Raw genomic sequence first — 17138 nt, forward strand, 5'->3', positions numbered from 1 at the left:
CATCTAGGACTTTAATGTTCACCCACTTACGGATTTGAATGTTTTGCCACATTCATGAGTGCAAACTTGCTCCCCAGTAAAGACGAACATGTGCTCCTCAATGCACACACTGGGCAATGCAGTCCACTCTAAATCGACGATTAATGACATGCTCGTTTTGTGCAATGGAGTTTCAGTCAATTGGAAAACATTTTGAAAAGTTATATTGCAACAGAAGCCCAGCCTTAAAAAAGTGGATTTCACTTCTAAATGATTACATGAGGAAGGAAAGGAGACCAGATGCAAAAAAGGTGCTGTGGCTTAGTTGGTTAAAGCGCCTGTCTAGTAAACAGGAGATCCTGAGTTCGAATCTCAGCAGCGCCTGTCTGCTTTTTTTTCGACCAATCTGTCTCCCCAATATTAAAACTTTGTACAAAGATTGCTATTTCATGCTATTTAGAAGCACAGTCAGGCTTGAAATGTTGGCAAAGCATCCAAGAACTCTGGACTCCACTACCTTAGAGTCATATTGCCCAAGGTTGCGATGCCATCAGAAATAGCACATATTAGAAGGAGCAATTCATATTTCCTGCTTAATTTTTTGTAAAAGAAGCAAAGGTACGCCTGAACAGGGACTTGAACCCTGGACCCTCAGATTAAAAGTCTGATGCTCTACCGACTGAGCTATCCAGGCACAAGGATCAGTGCCCATTTGAAACTTGATTTTCACTCTACAGCACCTCCATACATGGCTACCTCACTGGTCAATAAAGGAAATGAATTACTAGTGCATTACACACATTTTGACACTGGAGGCATAACTTTTTTCAGTCATTCCGTATCCAGATATAGAGATTTGCAGCATCTAGGACTTTACTGTTCACCCACTTACGGATTTGAATGTTTTGCCACATTCATGAGTGCAAACTTGCTCCCCAGTAAAGACGAACATGTGCTCCTCAATGCACACACTGGGCAATGCAGTCCACTCTAAATCGACGATTAATGACATGCTCGTTTTGTGCAATGGAGTTTCAGTCAATTGGAAAACATTTTGAAAAGTCATATTGCAACAGAAGCCCAGCCTTAAAAAAGTGGATTTCACTTCTAAATGATTACATGAGGAAGGAAAGGAGACCAGATGCAAAAAAGGTGCTATGGCTTAGTTGGTTAAAGCGCCTGTCTAGTAAACAGGAGATCCTGAATTCGAATCTCAGCAGCGCCTGTCTGCTTTTTTTTCGACCAATCTGTCTCCCCAATATTAAAACTTTGAACAAAGATTGCTATTTCATGCTATTTAGAAGCACAGTCAGGCTTGAAATGTTGGCAAAGTACCTTAGAGTCATATTGCCCAAGGTTGCGATGCCATCAGAAATAGCACATATTAGAATGAGCAATTCATATTTCCTGCTTAATTTTTTGTAAAAGATGCGAAGGTACGCCTGAGCAGGGACTTGAACCCTGGACCCTCAGATTAAAAGTCTGATGCTCTACCGACTGAGCTATCCAGGCACAGGGATCACTGCCCATTTGAAACTTGATTTTCACTCTACAGCACCTCCATACATGGCTACCTCACTGGTCAATAAAGGAAATGAATTACTAGTGCATTACACACATTTTGACACTGGAGACATGACTTTTTTCAGTCATTCCGTATCCAGATATAGAGATTTGCAGCATCTAGGACTTTAATGGTCATCCACCCCACGGATTTGAATGTTTTGCCACATTCATGAGTGCAAACTTGCTCCCCAGTAAAGACGTACATGTGCTCCTCAATGCACACACTGGGCAATGCAGTCCACTCTAAATCGTCGATTACTGACATGCTCGTTTTGTGCAATGGAGTTTCAGTCAATTGGAAAACATTTTGAAAAGTTATATTGCAACAGAAGCCCAGCCTTAAAAAAAGTGGATTTCACTTCTAAATGATTACATGAGGAAGGAAAGGAGACCAGATGCAACAGGGACTTGAACCCTGGACCCTCAGATTAAAAGTCTGATGCTCTACCGACTGAGCTATCCAGGCACATGGATCACTGCCCATTTGAAACTTGATTTTCACTCTACAGCACCTCCATACATGGCTACCTCACTGGTCAATAAAGGAAATTAATTACTAGTGCATTACACACATTTTGACACTGGAGACATAACTTTTTCAGTCATTCCTTATCCAGATGTAGAGATTTGCAGCATCTAGGACTTTAATTGTCACCCACTTACGGATTTGAATGTTTTGCCACATTCATGAGTGCAAACTTACTCCCCAGTAAAGACGTACATGTGCTCCTCAATGCACACACTGGGCAATGCAGTCCGCTCTAAATCGACGATTAATGACATGCTCGTTTTGTGCAATGGAGTTTCAGTCAATTGGAAAACATTTTGAAAAGTTATATTGCAACAGAAGCCCAGCCTTAAAAAAAATGGATTTCACTTCTAAATGATTACATGAGGAAGGAAAGGAGACCAGATGCAAAAAAGGTGCTGTGGCTTAGTTGGTTAAAGCGCCTGTCTAGTAAACAGGAGATCCTGAGTTCGAATCTCAGCAGCGCCTGTCTGCTTTTTTTTCGACCAATCTGTCTCCCCAATATTAAAACTTTGTACAAAGATTGCTATTTCATGCTATTTAGAAGCACAGTCAGGCTTGAAATGTTGGCAAAGCATCCAAAAACTCTGGACTCCACTACCTTAGAGTCATATTGCCCAAGGTTGCGATGCCATCAAAAATAGCACATATTAGAATGAGCAATTCATATTTCCTGCTTAATTTTTTGTAAAAGAAGCAAAGGTACGCCTGAACAGTGACTTGAACCCTGGACCCTCAGATTAAAAGTCTGATGCTCTACCGACTGAGCTATCCAGGCACAGGGATCACTGCCCATTTGAAACTTGATTTTCACTCTACAGCACCTCCATACATGGCTACCTCACTGGTCAATAAAGGAAATGAATTACTAGTGCATTACACACATTTTGACACTGGAGACATAACTTTTTTCAGTCATTCCGTATCCAGATATAGAGATTTGCAGCATCTAGGACTTTAATGTTCACCCACTTACGGATTTGAATGTTTTGCCACATTCATGAGTGCAAAATTGCTCCCCAGTAAAGGCGAACATGTGCTCCTCAATACACACACTGGGCAATGCAGTCCACTCTAAATCAACGATTAATGACATGCTCGTTTTGTGCAATGGAGTTTCAGTCAATTGGAAAACATTTTGTAAAGTTATATTGCAACAGAAGCCCAGCCTTAAAAAAAGTGAATTTCACTTCTAAATGATTACATGAGGAAGGAAAGGAGACCAGATGCAAAAGAGGTGCTGTGGCTTAGTTGGTTAAAGCGCCTGTCTAGTAAACAGGAGATCCTGAGTTCGAATCTCAGCAGCGCCTGTCTGCTTTTTTTTCGACCAATCTGTCTCCCCAATATTAAAACTTTGTACAAAGATTGTTATTTCATGCTATTTAGAAGCACAGTCTGGCTTGAAATGTTGGCAAAGCATCCAAGAATTCTGGACTCCACTACCTTAGAGTCATATTGCCCAAGGTTGCGATGCCATCAGAAATAGCACATATTAGAATGAGCAATTCATATTTCCTGCTAAATTTTTTGTAAAAGAACCAAAGATACGCCTGAACAGGGATTTGAACCCTGGACCCTCAGATTAAAAGTCTGATGCTCTACCGACTGAGCTATCCAGGCACAGGGATCACTGCCCATTTGAAACTTGATTTTCACTCTACAGCACCTCCATACATGGCTACCTCACTGGTCAATAAAGGAAATGAATTACTAGTGCATTACACACATTTTGACACTGGAGACATAACTTTTTTCAGTCATTCCGTATCCAGATATAGAGATTTGCAGCATCTAGGACTTTAATGTTCACCCACTTACGGATTTGAATGTTTTGCCACATTCATGAGTGCAAACTTGCTCCCCAGTAAAGACGAACATGTGCTCCTCAATGCACACACTGGGCAATGCAGTCCACTCTAAATCGACGATTAATGACATGCTCGTTTTGTGCAATGGAGTTTCAGTCAATTGGAAAACATTTTGAAAAGTTATATTGCAACAGAAGCCCAGCCTTAAAAAAGTGGATTTCACTTCTAAATGATTACATGAGAATGGAAAGGAGACCAGATGCAAAAAAGGTGCTGTGGCTTAGTTGGTTAAAGCGCCTGTTTAGTAAACAGGAGATCCTGAGTTCGAATCTCAGCAGCGCCTGTCTGCTTTTTTTTCGACCAATCTGTCTCCCCAATATTAAAACTTTGTACAAAGATTGCTATTTCATGCTATTTAGAAGCACAGTCAGGCTTGAAATGTTGGCAAAGCATCCAAGAACTCTGGACTCCACTACCTTAGAGTCATATTGCCCAAGGTTGCGATGCCATCAGAAATAGCACATATTAGAATGAGCAATTCATATTTCCTGCTTAATTTTTTGTAAAAGAAGCAAAGGTACGCCTGAACAGGGACTTGAACCCTGGACCCTCAGATTAAAAGTCTGATGCTCTACCGACTGAGCTATCCAGGCACAGGGATCACTGCTCATTTGAAACTTGATTTTCACTCTACAGCACCTCCATACATGGCTACCTCACTGGTCAATAAAGGAAATGAATTACTAGTGCATTACACACATTTTGACACTGGAGACATAACTTTTTTCAGTCATTCCGTATCCAGATATAGAGATTTGCAGCATCTAGGACTTTAATGTTCACCCACTTACGGATTTGAATGTTTTGCCACATTCATGAGTGCAAACTTGCTCCCCAGTAAAGACGAACATGTGCTCCTCAATGCACACACTGGGCAATGCAGTCCACTCTAAATCGACGATTAATGACATGCTCGTTTTGTGCAATGGAGTTTCAGTCAATTGGAAAACATTTTGAAAAGTTATATTGCAACAGAAGCCCAGCCTTAAAAAAGTGGATTTCACTTCTAAATGATTACATGAGGAAGGAAAGGAGACCAGATGCAAAAAAGGTGCTATGGCTTAGTTGGTTAAAGCGCCTGTCTAGTAAACAGGAGATCCTGAGTTCGAATCTCAGCAGCGCCTGTCTGCTTTTTTTTCGACCAATCTGTCTCCCCAATATTAAAACTTTGAACAAAGATTGCTATTTCATGCTATTTAGAAGCACAGTCAGGCTTGAAATGTTGGCAAAGCATCCAAGAACTCTGGACTCCACTACCTTAGAGTCATATTGCCCAAGGTTGCGATGCCATCAGAAATAGCACATATTAGAATGAGCAATTCATATTTCCTGCTTAATTTTTTGTAAAAGAAGCAAAGGTACGCCTGAACAGGGACTTGAACCCTGGACCCTCAGATTAAAAGTCTGATGCTCTACCGACTGAGCTATCCAGGCACAAGGATCAATGCCCATTTGAAACTTGATTTTCACTCTACAGCACCTCCATACATGGCTACCTCACTGGTCAATAAAGGAAATGAATTACTAGTGCATTACACACATTTTGACACTGGAGACATAACGTTTTTCAGTCATTCCGTATCCAGATATAGAGATTTGCAGCATCTAGGACTTTAATGTTCACCCACTTACGGATTTGAATGTTTTGCCACATTCATGAGTGCAAAATTGCTCCCCAGTAAAGGCGAACATGTGCTCCTCAATACACACACTGGGCAATGCAGTCCACTCTAAATCAACGATTAATGACATGCTCGTTTTGTGCAATGGAGTTTCAGTCAATTGGAAAACATTTTGTAAAGTTATATTGCAACAGAAGCCCAGCCTTAAAAAAAGTGAATTTCACTTCTAAATGATTACATGAGGAAGGAAAGGAGACCAGATGCAAAAGAGGTGCTGTGGCTTAGTTGGTTAAAGCGCCTGTCCAGTAAACAGGAGATCCTGAGTTCGAGTTTCAGCAGCGCCTGTCTGCTTTTTTTTCGACCAATCTGTCTCCCCAATATTAAAACTTTGTACAAAGATTGTTATTTCATGCTATTTAGAAGCACAGTCAGGCTTGAAATGTTGGCAAAGCATCCAATAATTCTGGACTCCACTACCTTAGAGTCATATTGCCCAAGGTTGCGATGCCATCAGAAATAGCACATATTAGAATGAGCAATTCATATTTCCTGCTTAATTTTTTGTAAAAGATGCGAAGGTACGCCTGAGCAGGGACTTGAACCCTGGACCCTCAGATTAAAAGTCTGATGCTCTACCGACTGAGCTATCCAGGCACAGGGATCACTGCCCATTTGAAACTTGATTTTCACTCTACAGCACCTCCATACATGGCTACCTCACTGGTCAATAAAGGAAATGAATTACTAGTGCATTACACACATTTTGACAATGGAGACATAACTTTTTTCAGTCATTCCGTATCCAGATATAGAGATTTGCAGCATCTAGGACTTTAATGTTCACCCACTTACGGATTTGAATGTTTTGCCACATTCATGAGTGCAAACTTGCTCCCCAGTAAAGACGAACATGTGCTCCTCAATGCACACACTGGGCAATGCAGTCCACTCTAAATCGACGATTAATGACATGCTCGTTTTGTGCAATGGAGTTTCAGTCAATTGGAAAACATTTTGAAAAGTTATATTGCAACAGAAGCCCAGCCTTAAAAAAAATGGATTTCACTTCTAAATGATTACATGAGGAAGGAAAGGAGACCAGATGCAAAAAAGGTGCTGTGGCTTAGTTGGTTAAAGCGCCTGTCTAGTAAACAGGAGATCCTGAGTTCGAATCTCAGCAGCGCCTGTCTGCTTTTTTTTCGACCAATCTGTCTCCCCAATATTAAAACTTTGTACAAAGATTGCTATTTCATGCTATTTAGAAGCACAGTCAGGCTTGAAATGTTGGCAAAGCATCCAAAAACTCTGGACTCCACTACCTTAGAGTCATATTGCCCAAGGTTGCGATGCCATCAGAAATAGCACATATTAGAATGAGCAATTCATATTTCCTGCTTAATTTTTTGTAAAAGAAGCAAAGGTACGCCTGAACAGTGACTTGAACCCTGGACCCTCAGATTAAAAGTCTGATGCTCTACCGACTGAGCTATCCAGACACAGGGATCACTGCCCATTTGAAACTTGATTTTCACTCTACAGCACCTCCATACATGGCTACCTCACTGGTCAATAAAGGAAATGAATTACTAGTGCATTACACACATTTTGACACTGGAGACATAACTTTTTTCAGTCATTCCGTATCCAGATATAGAGATTTGCAGCATCTAGGACTTTAATGTTCACCCACTTACGGATTTGAATGTTTTGCCACATTCATGAGTGCAAACTTGCTCCCCAGTAAAGACGAACATGTGCTCCTCAATGCACACACTGGGCAATGCAGTCCACTCTAAATCGACGATTAATGACATGCTCGTTTTGTGCAATGGAGTTTCAGTCAATTGGAAAACATTTTGAAAAGTTATATTGCAACAGAAGCCCAGCCTTAAAAAAAATTGATTTCACTTCTAAATGATTACATGAGGAAGGAAAGGAGACCAGATGCAAAAAAGGTGCTGTGGCTTAGTTGGTTAAAGTGCCTGTCTAGTAAACAGGAGATCCTGAGTTCGAATCTCAGCAGCGCCTGTCTGCTTTTTTTTCGACCAATCTGTCTCCCCAATATTAAAACTTTGTACAAAGATTGCTATTTCATGCTATTTAGAAGCACAGTCAGGCTTGAAATGTTGGCAAAGCATCCAAAAACTCTGGACTCCACTACCTTAGAGTCATATTGCCCAAGGTTGCGATGCCAACAGAAATAGCTCATATTAGAATGAGCAATTCATATTTCCTGCTTAATCTTTTGTAAAAGAAGCAAAGGTACGCCTGAACAGGGACTTGAACCCTGGACCCTCAGATTAAAAGTCTGATGCTCTACCGACTGAGCTATCCAGGCACAGAGTGGCAATGCAGTCCACTCTAAATCGACGATTAATGACATGCTCCTTTTGTGCAATGGAGTTTCAGTCAATTGGAAAACATTTTGTAAAGTTATATTGCAACAGAAGCCCAGCCTTAAAAAAAGTGAATTTCACTTCTAAATGATTACATGAGGAAGGAAAGGAGACCAGATGCAAAAGAGGTGCTGTGGCTTAGTTGGTTAAAGCGCCTGTCTAGTAAACAGGAGATCCGGAGTTCGAATCTCAGCAGCGCCTGTCTGCTTTTTTTTTCGACCAATCTGTCTCCCCAATTTTAAAACTTTGTACAAAGATTGTTATTTCATGCTATTTAGAAGCACAGTCAGGCTTGAAATGTTGGCAAAGCATCCAATAATTCTGGACTCCACTACCTTAGAGTCATATTGCCCAAGGTTGCGATGCCATCAGAAATAGCACATATTAGAATGAGCAATTCATATTTCCTGCTAAATTTTTTGTAAAAGAAGCAAAGATACGCCTGAACAGGGACTTGAACCCTGGACCCTCAGATTAAAAGTCTGATGCTCTACCGACTGAGCTATCCAGGCACAGGGATCAATGCCCATTTGAAACTTGATTTTCACTCCACAGCACCTCCATACATGGCTACCTCACTGGTCAATAAAGGAAATGAATTACTAGTGCATTACACACATTTTGACACTGGAGACATAACTTTTTTCAGTCATTCCGTATCCAGATATAGAGATTTGCAGCATCTAGGACTTTAATGTTCACCCACTTACGGATTTGAATGTTTTGCCACATTCATGAGTGCAAACTTGCTCCCCAGTAAAGACGAACATGTGCTCCTCAATGCACACACTGGGCAATGCAGTCCACTCTAAATCGACGATTAATGACATGCTCGTTTTGTGCAATGGAGTTTCAGTCAATTGGAAAACATTTTGAAAAGTTATATTGCAACAGAAGCCCAGCCTTAAAAAAGTGGATTTCACTTCTAAATGATTACATGAGGAAGGAAAGGAGACCAGATGTAAAAAAGGTGCTGTGGCTTAGTTGGTTAAAGCGCCTGTCTAGTAAACAGGAGGTCCTGAGTTCGAATCTCAGCAGCGCCTGTCTGCTTTTTTTTCGACCAATCTGTCTCCCCAATATTAAAACTTTGTACAAAGATTGCTATTTCATGCTATTTAGAACCACAGTCAGGCTTGAAATGTTGGCAAAGCATCCAAGAACTCTGGACTCCACTACCTTAGAGTCATATTGCCCAAGGTTGCGATGCCATCAGAAATAGCACATATTAGAATGAGCAATTCATATTTCCTGCTTAATTTTTTGTAAAAGAAGCAAAGGTACGCCTGACCAGGGACTTGAACCCTGGACCCTCAAATTAAAAGTCTGATGCTCTACCGACTGAGCTATCCAGGCACAGGGATCACTGCCATTTGAAACTTGATTTTCACTCTACAGCACCTCCATACATGGCTACCTCACTGGTCAATAAAGGAAATGAATTACTAGTGCATTACACACATTTTGACACTGGAGACATAACTTTTTTCAGTCATTCCGTATCCAGATATAGAGATTTGCAGCATCTAGGACTTTAATGTTCACCCACTTACGGATTTGAATGTTTTGCCACATTCATGAGTGCAAAGTTGCTCCCCAGTAAAGACGAACATGTGCTCCTCAATGCACACACTGGGCAATGCAGTCCACTCTAAATCGACGATTAATGACATGCTCGTTTTGTGCAATGGAGTTTCAGTCAATTGGAAAACATCTTGAAAAGTTATATTGCAACAGAAGCCCAGCCTTAAAAAAAGTGGATTTCACTTCTAAATGATTACATGAGGAAGGAAAGGAGACCAGATGCAAAAAAGGTGCTGTGGCTTAGTTGGTTAAAGCGCCTGTCTAGTAAAAAGGAGATCCTGAGTTCGAATCTCAGCAGCGCCTGTCTGCTTTTTTTTCGACCAATCTGTCTCCCCAATATTAAAACTTTGTACAAAGATTGCTATTTCATGCTATTTAGAAGCACAGTCAGGCTTGAAATGTTGGCAAAGCACCCAAGAACTCTGGTCTCCACTACCTTAGAGTCATATTGCCCAAGGTTGAGATGCCATCAGAAATAACACATATTCGAATGAGCAATTCATATTTCCTGCTTAATTTTTTGTAAAAGAAGCAAAGGTACGCTTGAACAGGGACTTGAATCCTGGACCCACAGGATCACTGCCCATTTGAAACTTGATTTTCACTCTACAGCACCTCCATACATGGCTACCTCACTGGTCAATAAAGGAAATGAATTACTAGTGCATTACACACATTTTGACACTGGAGACATGACTTTTTTCAGTCATTCCGTATCCAGATATAGAGATTTGCAGCATCTAGGACTTTAATGGTCATCCACCCCACGGATTTGAATGTTTTGCCACATTCATGAGTGCAAACTTGCTCCCCAGTAAAGACGTACATGTGCTCCTCAATGCACACACTGGGCAATGCAGTCCACTCTAAATCGTCGATTACTGACATGCTCGTTTTGTGCAATGGAGTTTCAGTCAATTGGAAAACATTTTGAAAAGTTATATTGCAACAGAAGCCCAGCCTTAAAAAAAGTGGATTTCACTTCTAAATGATTACATGAGGAAGGAAAGGAGACCAGATGCAACAGGGACTTGAACCCTGGACCCTCAGATTAAAAGTCTGATGCTCTACCGACTGAGCTATCCAGGCACATGGATCACTGCCCATTTGAAACTTGATTTTCACTCTACAGCACCTCCATACATGGCTACCTCACTGGTCAATAAAGGAAATTAATTACTAGTGCATTACACACATTTTGACACTGGAGACATAACTTTTTCAGTCATTCCTTATCCAGATGTAGAGATTTGCAGCATCTAGGACTTTAATTGTCACCCACTTACGGATTTGAATGTTTTGCCACATTCATGAGTGCAAACTTGCTCCCCAGTAAAGACGAACATGTGCTCCTCAATGCACACACTGGGCAATGCAGTCCACTCTAAATCGACGATTAATGACATGCTCGTTTTGTGCAATGGAGTTTCAGTCAATTGGAAAACATTTTGAAAAGTTATATTGCAACAGAAGCCCAGCCTTAAAAAAGTGGATTTCACTTCTAAATGATTACATGAGGAAGGAAAGGAGACCAGATGCAAAAAAGGTGCTATGGCTTAGTTGGTTAAAGCGCCTGTCTAGTAAACAGGAGATCCTGAGTTCGAATCTCAGCAGCGCCTGTCTGCTTTTTTTTCGACCAATCTGTCTCCCCAATATTAAAACTTTGAACAAAGATTGCTATTTCATGCTATTTAGAAGCACAGTCAGGCTTGAAATGTTGGCAAAGCATCCAAGAACTCTGGACTCCACTACCTTAGAGTCATATTGCCCAAGGTTGCGATGCCATCAGAAATAGCACATATTAGAATGAGCAATTCATATTTCCTGCTTAATTTTTTGTAAAAGAAGCGAAGGTACGCCTGAGCAGGGACTTGAACCCTAGACCCTCAGATTAAAAGTCTGATACTCTACCGACTGAGCTATCCAGGCACAGGGATCACTGCCCATTTGAAACTTGATTTTCACTCTACAGCACCTTCATACATGGCTACCTCACTGGTCAATAAAGGAAATGAATTACTAGTGCATTACACACATTTTGACACTGGAGACATAACTTTTTTCAGTCATTCCGTATCCAGATATAGAGATTTGCAGCATCTAGGACTTTAATGTTCACCCACTTACGGATTTGAATGTTTTGCCACATTCATGAGTGCAAACTTGCTCCCCAGTAAAGACGAACATGTGCTCCTCAATGCACACACTGGACAATGCAGTCCACTCTAAATCGACGATTAATGACATGCTCGTTTTGTGCAATGGAGTTTCAGTCAATTGGAAAACATTTTGAAAAGTTATATTGCAACAGAAGCCCAGCCTTAAAAAAAATGGATTTCACTTCTAAATGATTACATGAGGAAGGAAAGGAGACCAGATGCAAAAAAGGTGCTGTGGCTTAGTTGGTTAAAGCGCCTGTCTAGTAAACAGGAGATCCTGAGTTCGAATCTCAGCAGCGCATGTCTACTTTTTTTTCGACCAATCTGTCTCCCCAATATTAAAACTTTGTACAAAGATTGCTATTTCATGCTATTTAGAAGCACAGTCAGGCTTGAAATGTTGGCAAAGCATCCAAAAACTCTGGACTCCACTACCTTAGAGTCATATTGCCCAAGGTTGCGATGCCATCAGAAATAGCACATATTAGAATGAGCAATTCATATTTCCTGCTTAATTTTTTGTAAAAGAAGCAAAGGTACACCTGAACAGTGACTTGAACCCTGGACCCTCAGATTAAAAGTCTGATGCTCTACCGACTGAGCTATCCAGGCACAGGGATCACTGTCCATTTGAAACTTGATTTTCACTCTACAGCACCTCCATACATGGCTACCTCACTGGTCAATAAAGGAAATGAATTACTAGTGCATTACACACATTTTGACACTGGAGACATAACTTTTTTCAGTCATTCCGTATCCAGATATAGAGATTTGCAGCATCTAGGACTTTAATGCTCACCCACTTACGGATTTGAATGTTTTGCCACATTCATGAGTGCAAACTTGCTCCCCAGTAAAGACGAACATGTGCTCCTCAATGCACACACTGGGCAATGCAGTCCACTCTAAATCGATGATTAATGACATGCTCGTTTTGTGCAATGGAGTTTCAGTCAATTGGAAAACATTTTGAAAAGTTATATTGCAACAGAAGCCCACCCTTAAAAAAGTGGATTTCACTTCTAAATGATTACATGAGGAAGGAAAGGAGACCAGATGCAAAAAAGGTGCTGTGGCTTAGTTGGTTAAAGCGCCTGTCTAGTAAACAGGAGATCCTGAGTTCGAATCTCAGCAGCGCCTGTCTGCTTTTTTTCGACCAATCTGTCTCCCCAATATTAAAACTTTGTACAAAGATTGCTATTTCATGCTATTTAGAAGCACAGTCAGGCTTGAAATGTTGGCAAAGCATCCAAGAACTCTGGACTCCACTACCTTAGAGTCATATTGCCCAAGGTTGCGATGCCATCAGAAATAGCACATATTAGAATGAGCAATTCATATTTCCTGCTTAATTTTTTGTAAAAGAAGCAAAGGTACGCCTGAACAGGGACTTGAACCCTGGACCCTCAGATTAAAAGTCTGATGCTCTACCGACTGAGCTATCCAGGCACAAGGATCAATGCCCATTTGAAACTTGATTTTCACTCTACAGCACCTCCATACATGGCTACCTCACTGGTCAATAAAGGAAATGAATTACTAGTGCATTACACACATTTTGACACTGGAGACATAACGTTTTTCAGTCATTCCGTATCCAGATATAGAGATTTGCAGCATCTAGGACTTTAATGTTCACCCACTTACGGATTTGAATGTTTTGCCACATTCATGAGTGCAAAATTGCTCCCCAGTAAAGGCGAACATGTGCTCCTCAATACACACACTGGGCAATGCAGTCCACTCTAAATCAACGATTAATGACATGCTCGTTTTGTGCAATGGAGTTTCAGTCAATTGGAAAACATTTTGTAAAGTTATATTGCAACAGAAGCCCAGCCTTAAAAAAAGTGAATTTCACTTCTAAATGATTACATGAGGAAGGAAAGGAGACCAGATGCAAAAGAGGTGCTGTGGCTTAGTTGGTTAAAGCGCCTGTCCAGTAAACAGGAGATCCTGAGTTCGAGTTTCAGCAGCGCCTGTCTGCTTTTTTTTCGACCAATCTGTCTCCCCAATATTAAAACTTTGTACAAAGATTGTTATTTCATGCTATTTAGAAGCACAGTCAGGCTTGAAATGTTGGCAAAGCATCCAATAATTCTGGACTCCACTACCTTAGAGTCATATTGCCCAAGGTTGCGATGCCATCAGAAATAGCACATATTAGAATGAGCAATTCATATTTTCTGCTTAATTTTTTGTAAAAGATGCGAAGGTACGCCTGAGCAGGGACTTGAACCCTGGACCCTCAGATTAAAAGTCTGATGCTCTACCGACTGAGCTATCCAGGCACAGGGATCACTGCCCATTTGAAACTTGATTTTCACTCTACAGCACCTCCATACATGGCTACCTCACTGGTCAATAAAGGAAATGAATTACTAGTGCATTACACACATTTTGACAATGGAGACATAACTTTTTTCAGTCATTCCGTATCCAGATATAGAGATTTGCAGCATCTAGGACTTTAATGTTCACCCACTTACGGATTTGAATGTTTTGCCACATTCATGAGTGCAAACTTGCTCCCCAGTAAAGACGAACATGTGCTCCTCAATGCACACACTGGGCAATGCAGTCCACTCTAAATCGACGATTAATGACATGCTCGTTTTGTGCAATGGAGTTTCAGTCAATTGGAAAACATTTTGAAAAGTTATATTGCAACAGAAGCCCAGCCTTAAAAAAAATGGATTTCACTTCTAAATGATTACATGAGGAAGGAAAGGAGACCAGATGCAAAAAAGGTGCTGTGGCTTAGTTGGTTAAAGCGCCTGTCTAGTAAACAGGAGATCCTGAGTTCGAATCTCAGCAGCGCCTGTCTGCTTTTTTTTCGACCAATCTGTCTCCCCAATATTAAAACTTTGTACAAAGATTGCTATTTCATGCTATTTAGAAGCACAGTCAGGCTTGAAATGTTGGCAAAGCATCCAAGAACTCTGGACTCCACTACCTTAGAGTCATATTGCCCAAGGTTGCGATGCCATCAGAAATAGCACATATTAGAATGAGCAATTCATATTTCCTGCTTAATTTTTTGTAAAAGAAGCGAAGGTACGCCTGAGCAGGGACTTGAACCCTAGACCCTCAGATTAAAAGTCTGATACTCTACCGACTGAGCTTTCCAGGCACAGGGATCACTGCCCATTTGAAACTTGATTTTCACTCTACAGCACCTTCATACATGGCTACCTCACTGGTCAATAAAGGAAATGAATTACTAGTGCATTACACACATTTTGACACTGGAGACATAACTTTTTTCAGCCATTCCGTATCCAGATATAGAGATTTGCAGCATCTAGGACTTTAATGTTCACCCACTTACGGATTTGAATGTTTTGCCACATTCATGAGTGCAAACTTGCTCCCCAGTAAAGACGAACATGTGCTCCTCAATGCACACACTGGACAATGCAGTCCACTCTAAATCGACGATTAATGACATGCTCGTTTTGTGCAATGGAGTTTCAGTCAATTGGAAAACATTTTGAAAAGTTATATTGCAACAGAAGCCCAGCCTTAAAAAAAATGGATTTCACTTCTAAATGATTACATGAGGAAGGAAAGGAGACCAGATGCAAAAAAGGTGCTGTGGCTTAGTTGGTTAAAGCGCCTGTCTAGTAAACAGGAGATCCTGAGTTCGAATCTCAGCAGCGCATGTCTGCTTTTTTTTCGACCAATCTGTCTCCCCAATATTAAAACTTTGTACAAAGATTGCTATTTCATGCTATTTAGAAGCACAGTCAGGCTTGAAATGTTGGCAAAGCATCCAAAAACTCTGGACTCCACTACCTTAGAGTCATATTGCCCAAGGTTGCGATGCCATCAGAAATAGCACATATTAGAATGAGCAATTCATTTTTCCTGCTTAATTTTTTGTAAAAGAAGCAAAGGTACACCTGAACAGTGACTTGAACCCTGGACCCTCAGATTAAAAGTCTGATGCTCTACCGACTGAGCTATCCAGGCACAGGGATCACTGCCCATTTGAAACTTGATTTTCACTCTACAGCACCTCCATACATGGCTACCTCACTGGTCAATAAAGGAAATGAATTACTAGTGCATTACACACATTTTGACACTGGAGACATAACTTTTTTCAGTCATTCCGTATCCAGATATAGAGATTTGCAGCATCTAGGACTTTAATGTTCACCCACTTACGGATTTGAATGTTTTGCCACATTCATGAGTGCAAACTTGCTCCCCAGTAAAGACGAACATGTGCTCCTCAATGCACACACTGGGCAATGCAGTCCACTCTAAATCGATGATTAATGACATGCTCGTTTTGTGCAATGGAGTTTCAGTCAATTGGAAAACATTTTGAAAAGTTATATTGCAACAGAAGCCCACCCTTAAAAAAGTGGATTTCACTTCTAAATGATTACATGAGGAAGGAAAGGAGACCAGATGCAAAAAAGGTGCTGTGGCTTAGTTGGTTAAAGCGCCTGTCTAGTAAACTGGAGATCCTGAGTTCGAATCTCAGCAGCGCCTGTCTGCTTTTTTTCGACCAATCTGTCTCCCCAATATTAAAACTTTGTACAAAGATTGCTATTTCATGCTATTTAGAAGCACAGTCAGGCTTGAAATGTTGGCAAAGCATCCAAGAACTCTGGACTCCACTACCTTAGAGTCATATTGCCCAAGGTTGCGATGCCATCAGAAATAGCACATATTAGAATGAGCAATTCATATTTCCTGCTTAATTTTTTGTAAAAGAAGCAAAGGTACGCCTGAACAGGGACTTGAACCCTGGACCCTCAGATTAAAAGTCTGATGCTCTACCGACTGAGCTATCCAGGCACAAGGATCAGTGCCCATTTGAAACTTGATTTTCACTCTACAGCACCTCCATACATGGCTACCTCACTGGTCAATAAAGGAAATGAATTACTAGTGCATTACACACATTTTGACACTGGAGACATAACGTTTTTCAGTCATTCCGTATCCAGATATAGAGATTTGCAGCATCTAGGACTTTAATGTTCACCCACTTACGGATTTGAATGTTTTGCCACATTCATGAGTGCAAAATTGCTCCCCAGTAAAGGCGAACATGTGCTCCTCAATACACACACTGGGCAATGCAGTCCACTCTAAATCAACGATTAATGACATGCTCGTTTTGTGCAATGGAGTTTCAGTCAATTGGAAAACATTTTGTAAAGTTATATTGCAACAGAAGCCCAGCCTTAAAAAAAGTGAATTTCACTTCTAAATGATTACATGAGGAAGGAAAGGAGACCAGATGCAAAAGAGGTGCTGTGGCTTAGTTGGTTAAAGCGCCTGTCCAGTAAACAGGAGATCCTGAGTTCGAGTTTCAGCAGCGCCTGTCTGCTTTTTTTTCGACCAATCTGTCTCCCCAATATTAAAACTTTGTACAAAGATTGTTATTTCATGCTATTTAGAAGCACAGTCAG

At 40.8% G+C, this 17138-nt stretch overlaps 9 non-coding genes across 9 annotated transcripts; 1 reads left to right on the top strand and 8 right to left on the bottom strand.

Annotated features, from left to right (window-relative positions):
* Positions 1–600: 600 nt before the first annotated feature.
* Positions 601–673, bottom strand: TRNAK-UUU (transfer RNA lysine (anticodon UUU)). The gene has a single exon. It is a non-coding gene; the product is annotated as a tRNA-Lys (tRNA).
* Positions 674–3621: 2948 nt separating this feature from the next.
* On the bottom strand, positions 3622–3694 carry TRNAK-UUU (transfer RNA lysine (anticodon UUU)). Its single transcript has one exon. It is a non-coding gene; the product is annotated as a tRNA-Lys (tRNA).
* Positions 3695–4462: 768 nt separating this feature from the next.
* Positions 4463–4535, bottom strand: TRNAK-UUU (transfer RNA lysine (anticodon UUU)). The gene has a single exon. It is a non-coding gene; the product is annotated as a tRNA-Lys (tRNA).
* A 768-nt stretch (positions 4536–5303) lies between these two features.
* Positions 5304–5376, bottom strand: TRNAK-UUU (transfer RNA lysine (anticodon UUU)). Its single transcript has one exon. It is a non-coding gene; the product is annotated as a tRNA-Lys (tRNA).
* Positions 5377–7829: 2453 nt separating this feature from the next.
* Positions 7830–7902, bottom strand: TRNAK-UUU (transfer RNA lysine (anticodon UUU)). The gene has a single exon. It is a non-coding gene; the product is annotated as a tRNA-Lys (tRNA).
* A 497-nt stretch (positions 7903–8399) lies between these two features.
* On the bottom strand, positions 8400–8472 carry TRNAK-UUU (transfer RNA lysine (anticodon UUU)). Its single transcript has one exon. It is a non-coding gene; the product is annotated as a tRNA-Lys (tRNA).
* A 457-nt stretch (positions 8473–8929) lies between these two features.
* TRNAT-AGU (transfer RNA threonine (anticodon AGU)) lies at positions 8930–9003 on the top strand. The gene has a single exon. It is a non-coding gene; the product is annotated as a tRNA-Thr (tRNA).
* A 4076-nt stretch (positions 9004–13079) lies between these two features.
* Positions 13080–13152, bottom strand: TRNAK-UUU (transfer RNA lysine (anticodon UUU)). Its single transcript has one exon. It is a non-coding gene; the product is annotated as a tRNA-Lys (tRNA).
* Positions 13153–16445: 3293 nt separating this feature from the next.
* TRNAK-UUU (transfer RNA lysine (anticodon UUU)) lies at positions 16446–16518 on the bottom strand. The gene has a single exon. It is a non-coding gene; the product is annotated as a tRNA-Lys (tRNA).
* Positions 16519–17138: the final 620 nt, after the last annotated feature.

This window comes from Ambystoma mexicanum, unplaced genomic scaffold (assembly GCF_040938575.1).
Source record: "Ambystoma mexicanum isolate Mex_15411 unplaced genomic scaffold, UKY_AmexF1_1 Mex_scaf1, whole genome shotgun sequence".
In the NCBI taxonomy this organism is placed as follows: Eukaryota; Metazoa; Chordata; class Amphibia; order Caudata; family Ambystomatidae; genus Ambystoma; species Ambystoma mexicanum.